The sequence below is a fragment of the Macrobrachium nipponense genome, chromosome 42 (assembly GCF_015104395.2).
Source record: "Macrobrachium nipponense isolate FS-2020 chromosome 42, ASM1510439v2, whole genome shotgun sequence".
Lineage (NCBI taxonomy): Eukaryota > Metazoa > Arthropoda > Malacostraca > Decapoda > Palaemonidae > Macrobrachium > Macrobrachium nipponense.
This window is the reverse complement of record NC_061103.1, coordinates 18,897,979-18,907,978: the sequence shown is the minus strand read 5'-3', so window position 1 is coordinate 18,907,978 and position 10,000 is coordinate 18,897,979. Positions and strand designations below refer to the sequence as shown.

Sequence of the window (10,000 nt, the reverse complement as noted above, 5' to 3'; positions counted from 1 at the left end):
CGTGATAAGAAACTAATAAGAAGTTTCAGTTTACAATAACTTGTTTAGAAACTAATAAGAAGTTTCAGCATACAATAAATTGTTTAGAAACTAATAAGAAGTTTCAGTATACAATAACATGTTTAGAAACTAATAAGAAGTTTCAGTATACGATAACGTGATAAGAAACTAATAAGAAGTTTCAGTATACGATAACGTGATAAGAAACTAATAAAAAGTTTATGTATAAAATAACGTGATAGAAAACTAATAAGAAGTTTCAGTATACAACCGTTTATGACTAAAACGCTTTTAAACACGAGTTCTCTCTCTCTCTCTCTCTCTCAGCTAGCTCTTCTCTTTCCTCTATCTCTAATCGTCTCTCTCTCTCTCTCTCTCAGAAGTATGCGCTTTGAGGTGAACAAAACTAAGATAGAAGGTGGGAGCTAAAAATACAAATGAGAAAATTACACTTGAAAAAGGGTAACATCACGTATACCATTGACAATGACATATCTTGAGAGAGAGAGAGAGAGAGAGAGAGAGAGAGAGAGAGAGAGAGAGAGGTTCTCACATGCGATTATCATAAGATTCCTGCTGAACGAACTTAAAGACCGCAAGATATATTTTTTTCAGTGAGTGACAAGTGATATCCGCTTGGGAAAAAGAAAGAAAACTGACACCAAAACTTTATGAGAGAGAAAGCCACATTTGAGACGTATCTCCTAGAGAGAGAGAGAGAGAGAGAGAGAGAGAGAGAGAGAGAGAGAGAGAGAGAGAGAGAGAGAGACTGTTTGCTCTGCGGCTTCCTTTGATATTTGTCGGCGTTTTTAACAATGAACAGCTCAAAACGGAGCCACACCAACAGATGCAGCTTTATCAGGTGTTGATGAATTCGGGCTACACATCTTCTGCAATGCTAATAAGAGACCGGATTGTGCACCGAGATTGGGCAACCTCGTTTTGCCTTCATATATCAAAGAAAGCAGATCTATTTATAAGAGAGAGAGAGAGAGAGAGAGAGAGAGAGAGAGAGAGAGAGAGAGATTTTGTTTACGAGTAGTCCACATAAGGGAGCAATACCAACATAAAGAAACGGCAATACTATCAAACTTTTAGAGTTAATGCAACAATAGTATACCTATCTATATAATATATATATATATATATATATATATGATATATATATATATATATATAGATATATATAGATAGTAGATAGATAATAGATAGGATAGAGTAGATAGATAGATTAGATAGGAATTATGATTAGGATAGATGATAGATAGGAAAAGACGTACTATTCTTCCTGTTTTCAGCAAAAGGATTTGAGTGGATAAGGTTCCTAAAACCACTCCCTCCCCACGAATGTTGTGTGCTAACAGTATCTGCTTCTTGTCTGTGGTCACACATCAAAGTACTACCACGACTCAAACGATCTATTTCATTTCGTACTAAAACATTATTGTAATAATTATAAGATACCACAAACTACATCAATAACTTACATAACATTATGAATATTAACAGCGACAACACCCAAAACAGTCATTAATCATACCGAAATGCGCAGATATACTACAACGACATCTATATATTAATAACATAGTGGGAAGAAATCTGACCGTTTAATGAACCTCAAAATTTCGCAGAGACCATTAGGTCTGCCCTAGGGGAAATTGTACCCAAAGAGGCCTCAATGGGCATTCGGTCAATTTAACCTGACCTGACCTTGTGACCTATGTAAGGACGACAGCAGTCTACTCCTGGGCAAACATTCGCCATAAGGATGGCGAATATTCAGACCTGGAATAATTCTATAAACATTGCATTGTTACATGCGTCACTAAAATCGTGAATAAAAATCATACTGATGCAAGTGCATATATTTTCAAATCTACATACTACTCTTAAACCAGTGTGATTTTTTTTTCAAAATAATAATCTACTGAGGTAAAAATGTACAACGACATATAAATAAATAAATAAATAAATAAATAAATATATATACATATATATATATATATTATATATATATATATATATATATATATATATATATATATATATATACGCATTAAGCTACAAATATCCTTTAATATCTAATTTGCTCTACCAAGGAATTAATATATTTTCATATATGTTAACCGAAGGGAAATTTTCAATCGATAATTTCGTCGGCTCCCGCGCGCGAACCTAAGAACAGTGAAGCGCCTTTAACCACACAGCTATGACGGTTAACATTTATGAAAATATATGAATTCCGAGGAAGAGTGAATTAGATATTAAAGGACATTTGTAGCTTAATGCGATACTATATATGGATCACGGTGATCAGACTCATATAATGTGTGTGTTATTTGTATCTTCGATAGGACAATTATGTTGGCAAAACATCCGCCGCCCCCCTCCCCCTGCTGCTCAAATGCGTAAGGTTGGTCTTGAAATCAAAGAAGCTTTAAATACAAGCGAGAACAACTAGTCAATGGACGTGGAAATTTGCTTTCAGTCAAGCGACCGTTACATGTATTATTGTTATTAATACCATTGCGAAGATTTTTTCTTTGGAACATCTGTTTTTGTCTTATAGTTTATTAAATGACGCGTATTATTTGTACCTGATCTATGATGTTTACAAGCAATCTAATGACAGCTGTGAACGCTACAGGAATTCTATTGTTTATTACTTCTCTTCTAACTATAGTAAACAAACTATCATTGTTCATTCTCGACAGTTGTGACAGTCAACTGCTGATGCGGATTTTAATTCCAAACGAATATTTACAAACCGCTGGTTATTGTCCATGAACGCCACCAAACAACTGGCAAATAGTTATTGTTTATTATCTGAAACTGACTCCAAGAATCGAAACGCTGAACTGAACTTTGAAATACAATGACCAAAATTTAATTTTAGTTGCTTTGTTTTAACCTCTGATCAGAAGGAAAACCTTTCTACGAGAAAAATGGAAAAGCTACGCATATACTTCAGATTTATGAATTGTTGAAGGAAAAAAACATCGTAGTGCTAGCAAATGTAAACGGCAAAATAGACTGAAATTCACCGAGTCATATATAACAAGCCAAACTTAACAGACGTACTGTCAGACAGACAGGTACACACACACAGGTGGAAAAATACATGAATCCTCGTCTTTGGTGTACATCTGAATGCATGATGTGCTGCCTTGGTACCAAGTTTGACTAAAACTTTTTCAACTGCGTTGAACAAGTTACGATGGCAAGGTAAGCATGACAGACGACGTTAACGGACAGGCAAACAGGCACCGTGTCTTCCCTACGTACCCTCCACATTTTTGCCTGATGGTCTATCTTTGTAGCGGTGTGAATGAACATGGCATGGTCTGTGTAACTGTCATACTGACAGACAGAGAGGCAAGCATCAGTTTCAATTTCGAACGAGGTTCTCTTCAAATGTGCAAGAAAAACTGCTATGGTATGCTAAACGTGACAGACGCACTGACAAGCCACATGAGTGACCGACAGACAGAAAGACAGAGAAATAGACATACAATCTTCCCTTCTTGACCATCTGTGCTTGAAAGGCTATTTTTGTAAACAGTTTGACTGATCTCCGCCCGGCTATGTAGTAAGAGTTAATGACAAGTTAAATGAGACATGGTATTGATGGTATACCCTTTGATTGGAATCCCTTTAGCCATGTAGAAGTTCTAACAAACAGGAGAACAAGAGGGAAAACCTATAGTTTCCTTGACTTTGTCTTTAGACTCTAATTATTCGTTTGTTTGTTTGTATGGTGCTTTTACGTTGCATGGAACCAGTGGTTATTCAGCAACGGGACAAACGGCTTTACGTGACTTCCGAACCACGTCGAGAGTGAACTTCCATCACCAGAAATACAAATCTCTCGCTCCTCAATGGAATGGCCGTGAATCGAACCCGCGACCACCGAGGTAGGACGCCAACACCATACCAACCACGCCACTGAGGCGCTAGACTCTGATTATAGAAAGAAACTCACCACGATTCACCTCTCTAGTGACCTCCTCGAATCACAGTAGTTTCAGTTTTTACCATTAAGATATTCATAATAATAGAAATACAAAATAAACGGATGGCAGTCTGCTGACAACATCAAAATAACTCAAACTGACCTAGGTGCTCTGAAACTCAACTAGAGGCATATCACCAACAAAACTAAGAATATCTCATCTCCTTACAGTACATTTTCCTGACCCGATGAAAAAAGAAAATAAAGAAAAATAAAAAAGAAACTTCTTGATTACTTGCTCTAGTGGGAGAGAAGGCTATACAGCGTAACTTGTGCCTCCTTTTCGTGGTCATCCCGAGTTGCCAAATACGATGGTCCATCTCTGAAATTATTGGAATTATTCAAGAACAAAGCCTTGCGGGAACGAACAATAAATTTACAGTGCATTTCAGAAATGCCCAGAGCAATTCTGGTAACTTCAGACTCTTAGTTTTTCACCGAAACAAGTCCGGGAAAACGCCATCCAGATTTCTGTAGTTAAAGAGAAGGCTGATCGTTTAAAGGTTAAAATATTCATAATATGAAATTATTGGGCAGAAAGAAATATCCTGTCAAATGTGAAATAAAACACGGCTCCAGGTACAATGAAATCCGTTGGAAATAATCCATTCAGCGATATTTCCTAGGCTGGCGTGATACTTTTTCTTTGTGGGGATTCCACGGGACGAAATAGGTGGGGCTTTGGAACTTTTGTTCCCACATTAAGACTCCGAGGTAGATTAAATTTCCAAGATCTTCAAGACTGTCTCGAACATATTCAAGGTCCAATATCTCCACAATTGTTCTACAAAATCCAATGTCTATCCACGATTATCTACAAAATCCAATATCTATATGTGAACGAAAACAAAAAAGAAAAAGTTAATGGACATTTACAAAATAGCAATGCTTCAACATGAATATATGTGTAATTTATTACTCAAAACAGTAAATGAAAATGAATGTGTCATTAATAACATAACGCCAGGACCCATGAGATCATTCAGAGCTGCAAATAATGTTGAAAGTAAGAGGGTGGGAAGTAAGATAGAAGAAAGACAATATGAACGGAAATGCAAGTAAAAAGAACGAAAGGAGTTGCAGCTATGAGTCGAAAGTACGCCGCAAAGAACCTGAAGTAATGCTTACAGTGCACCGCGTGAGGTGCACTGATGGCAGAAAGAGCGCAATTCAGTGCCCAAGGCTACAAGAGTTCACGATATAGCGGTTATGGCACGGAGCAAGATTTGAGATTTTTTTTTTTTTTTTTTTTTTAAATAACTGATCTTCTCTCTGTGCTTCAAGTTCATCTTTACAATTAATTAATTATAATAATAATTATAATTGAATAGCACAGTTTGCAACTAAAATAAAGAGGATATACAATTCAAATTCCATTCAGAGCTAGGCGTGGAATCATATGAGATGTAGAATAATTCCAACATCCTTTTCACCCTATTGCTATTTGCATTGTATGTATGTATGTCTATTGTATTTATGTACTTGCTAGCGCATACATGCTACGTATATTCTCAGAAGGATAAACCATTATAAAAGGCTATTTGATTAATTTTTTTTATCGTGATGTAAATAACTGCAATGGCTTGATTACGCTCTACGATTTAGTATAAGACTGATTGAGGGTGTAATAATTGCATGTATACAGTAAATATATATATATATATACGTGATATATATATATATATATATATATATATATATATATATATATATAGAAACATTGGGTGTAAATATCTGAAAATGACTTACGTAGATACATAGACTATACCGGTCAGAATTTACATCCAGTGTTCCATGTATCCTCTGCGGTACACTGTGTGTGTGTGTGTGTGTGTGTGTGTGTGTTGTGTGAAGAGAGAGAGTGTGGAGAGAGAGAGAGAGAGAGAGAGAGAGAGAGAGAGAGAGAGAGGAAATCAAAATCGTTACCTGACTGTGATCTACCTGGACAAGAAACTCCTGAATCGTGTCAGGATGATTCTGCGGCGGATTTGTCCTGACTGAAAGTCCTGAACTCAACAGTCACCCCAACTGCCTCCTCTCTCTCTCTCTCTCTCTCTCTCTCTCTCTCTCTCTGCTTTCCTCCCCCGTCTCTTTCCACATCCACTAAAGCTTGTCTAGTCGCTGACAGAGACAAAGTGGTGTCGTCCAATTGATAGATGGAGAAAACCAGGCCAAAAGTCCCCAATTTGTAACAGGTGTGAAGGCGCGACTTCTTACAAGGGAGCGACAATACCAAGGGCCCCCCAACCCTCTAAGATCAATGTCCTTTTCCAGTGGGTAATGGGGCATCAATACCCACACCGGAGGGTATGATCATCGAGACGCCCTCGCAACCCAGCTATACCACGGGTACAAGATGAATTTGCGTTCAGACTTTATAGCAATTTCTCATATGATTTACATCCTTGTACTTAACGACAACAACAACAGCAATAATAATAATAATAATAATAATAATAATAATAATAATAATAATAATAATAATAATAATAATATATTGAAGTGAGAACCTGATAAAGAGAGCTGATCAACCTCTTACAAAACAGAAAGTGTTCAAATATATTTGCATAGAAAATCTACTGTCCATTTCAATATTCATGCCATCGTTCTTGACATCATGAATAATAATAATAATAATAATAATAATAATAATAATAATAATAATAATAATAATAATAATAATAATAATAATAATAATACTATGGCTTTAAAAATACTTCATCATTTATAATCTACCACCAAGACTGCTGTCAATTCCCCCTGCTTCAAAAATACTGAAGACGCCTATAAATCATCAATTCTTCGCTAAAATTTCAAACCAGTCACATCCCAAAAAATATTTTCATATTCATCTTCCCAAACAAATAATGCTTCGAGAAAGGTGAAGAACTCTTGCCCGAACAAGAGGTGAGAGAGAGAGAGAGAGAGAGAGAGAGAGAGAGAGAGAGAGAGAGAGAGAGAGAGGTCATCAAGCGCCCCTGTGGCCACAACATCTGGGATCCGGGCAGGACGCCAAGGACTTTGGAAAGAAAGAGAGAAAAAACTAATATACGAAGGGGAAACGGTCTTGCTTGCAAAAAATGCAATAGTGTGAGATTCAACGCTTTATCGTTAATGGTTCATCTTTTATCATTCTTAGCTGTTGTTTTTCTTTAAATAAAAAAAAATCTCAAATGCGTACTCAAATGCGTACAGTGTGCCACCTGCGAAGACGAAGAACATATAGTGATATAGTGCTAATAATAGTAACCATTATCATTATTATACCAGTTCTATTATTGCTGATTATTGCAAACACTGTATCCAGTATAGCTCATGTTTTCTGTTAAATGTTCGTATACAGCATACTACAATTACATAACGATACATAAATAAGATTAATATTATGTATTTTCACGAGTAGTATAAATTATAAACATGTTTCATTATCATATTTAACAAGGACGTGCATTTCATCACTTTCGCGTTCAATCATATATATATATATATATATATATATATATATATATATATATATATATATATATATATATATATATATATATATATATATACATATATATATATATATATATATATATATATATATATATATATATATATATGATTGAACGCGAAAGTGATGAAATGCATGTCCTTGTTAAATATGTTAATGAAACATGTTTATAATTTATACTACTCGTAAAATACATAATATTAATCTTATTTATGTATCGTTATGTAATTGTATGCTGTATACGAACATTTAACAGAAAACATGAGCTATACTGGATACAGTGTTTGCAATAATCAGCAATAATAGAACTGGTATAATAATGATAATGGTTACTATTATTAGCACTATATCACTATATGTTCTTCGTCTTCGCAGGTGGCACACTGTACGCATTTGAGATTTTTTTTTTTATTTAAAGAAAAACAACGGCAAAGAATGATAATAGATATATATATATATATTTATATTTATATTATATATATAATATATATATTATATATAATATAATAATATATAATAGATATATATGTATATATGTATATATATACATGTTTCCAGAGGCTTGTGTGAGTACTGACCGCAATTCTGACAGCCAGTCTGTGTTCTTCCATCTCTCTCTTTAATGCTGCTGAGCTAATGACCTTTAAACAATGACGTAAGCTATTGAGTTATTGATAAAAGCAATCATGTAAGTAATGTTCAATCTAGAAAATTGCTTCCTGACAGCCGATATGCTTATAATAAAAGAAGCCAATACCTTCTTGTGATGTTCTTCGAGATCCATCTAGCTGTGTCCAAGGTAACTTTGAAATGGGTATATTACCTTTCAAACAGGTAGACGTTCAAACTCGTCTAAATTAATGTAAGTGTTTACTTTGACTCGTAAGGGCTTCTATATCCACAAAGTTGACAGAGGCTTCAGATCATACGTTATACCGTTCACTTCTTTGCATGTCCGAAGTTCAGGATATAATATTTTTCATTATTTTTCTTCTCTAAATGGTAATGCTGATTTTGACCACAGAGAGAAAATATCCTCCACTAGTTATATTTCAGCAGGGACCTTCCATTAGCACCCTTACTGCTTGTCCTGCATAAATTAAGAGAGCGCTCTTCTCACCAACATCCACGTTTCGTTTGTTTGTTTGTTTGTATGGTGTTTTTGTACGGCTTTACGTGACTTCCGAACCACGTCGAGAGTGAACTTCCATCACCAGAAATACACATCTCTATCACCTCAATGGAATACCCGAGAATCGAAGTCGGGGCCACCGTGGTGGCAGGTCAAGACCATACCGATCACGCCACTGAGGCGCTTCATCCACGTTTCGTAGAGGTACCACATTGCTTTAACAACCAATCAGGAGTCCCTTTACTATTATCCAAGCATATTCAAACGTTCAAAAAGGAGCAGTTAAGTTAGGCCCTACTACCTTTGCTGTTTCAATTTGCATTGCTTTTTGTTACAAAATTTTTACTTTTTCTTGTTCTTCTAATTAGTTTGTCCTCATCCGATCTTATTAAAATTTGACAAATGTTAGCCCTATTGACTGATTATATATAACATTGTATATACAGATATTGTTTATTTTTTATAATAAATGAGTTCTGCCTTGTGAAACTTGTTTTGTAAGTCAACAGCCTTTCCGGTTTGTTCCATAATTCTCTACACTAATACTGAACAACAGAAAAACTACGGTCCTCCTATGGCTTGAATTCTTGGGTACTTCTGCAATGCTGTCTCCTCTCCAATACATGTATGATATACATGATCGTCCCTCCAGCAGTTTTGGACTGAGGGTAGTAAACATAGGCCATACATAGTGGTTCGTCTGTTGATAATCTTAAACCGTGGTCACTACTGCATTGTTAAAAAGACTGATTATGTCTTAAAGTTCTGTATCATCAAGGGTACAAAAATATATCCATCACCACAACAAAAGACATTGCAAGTATCTACTTGATCACCAGACACCCTAGCCATAAGATCCTGAAAGAATATGATGAAAAAAAAATCTAGCGGATTGTTGAGTCTACTGCAGAAATGACTTTCATAATCAGCTCAGTAAATGTCGTTCAATCAGTACTAGATTTAAGTTATCTATCTAATATAGCCTTATTACGGGTTCATTATCTAACTATTATCTTTTAGCCCCAGGCACGTTTCATCATTAAAGAAATATTCTCGATAAACCTGGAGCATCTCCAAGGAGCTTATCAATCGTAATTATATCCGAACGTACCATGAACTACCAGATAAAGACCACTATCAATATTGGCATAAGAATAGTCCATTGCGTCACCACGATGACTCAATCGGTTATTTCAATGTCATGATGATATGGAGAAGTCAACGATTCCTTCAGAATGCCCTTTGAGTATATGAAAAATTTCAATTACGATAAATGTTCGGAAACCTTACTTGTCATTTCCACATACGAAACTTTTGAATACCACCTTATAAGAAAAAATAACAGGATAAATCTTACATT

At 35.4% G+C, this 10,000-nt stretch overlaps 1 long non-coding RNA gene across 2 annotated transcripts in view; it reads right to left on the bottom strand.

Annotated features, from left to right (window-relative positions):
* Window positions 1-10,000, bottom strand: part of LOC135212994 (uncharacterized) — a 270,894-nt gene that overhangs the window by 26,041 nt on the left and 234,853 nt on the right. The window contains exon 4 of one of the 2 annotated variants that reach the window (XR_010314055.1): window positions 4,251-4,334. The exons of the other annotated variant lie outside the window; for it this stretch is intronic. This is a non-coding gene — a long non-coding RNA (uncharacterized LOC135212994). Of the gene's footprint in view, window positions 1-4,250; window positions 4,335-10,000 lie in introns of those variants that run through there. 2 annotated transcript variants of the gene reach the window in all.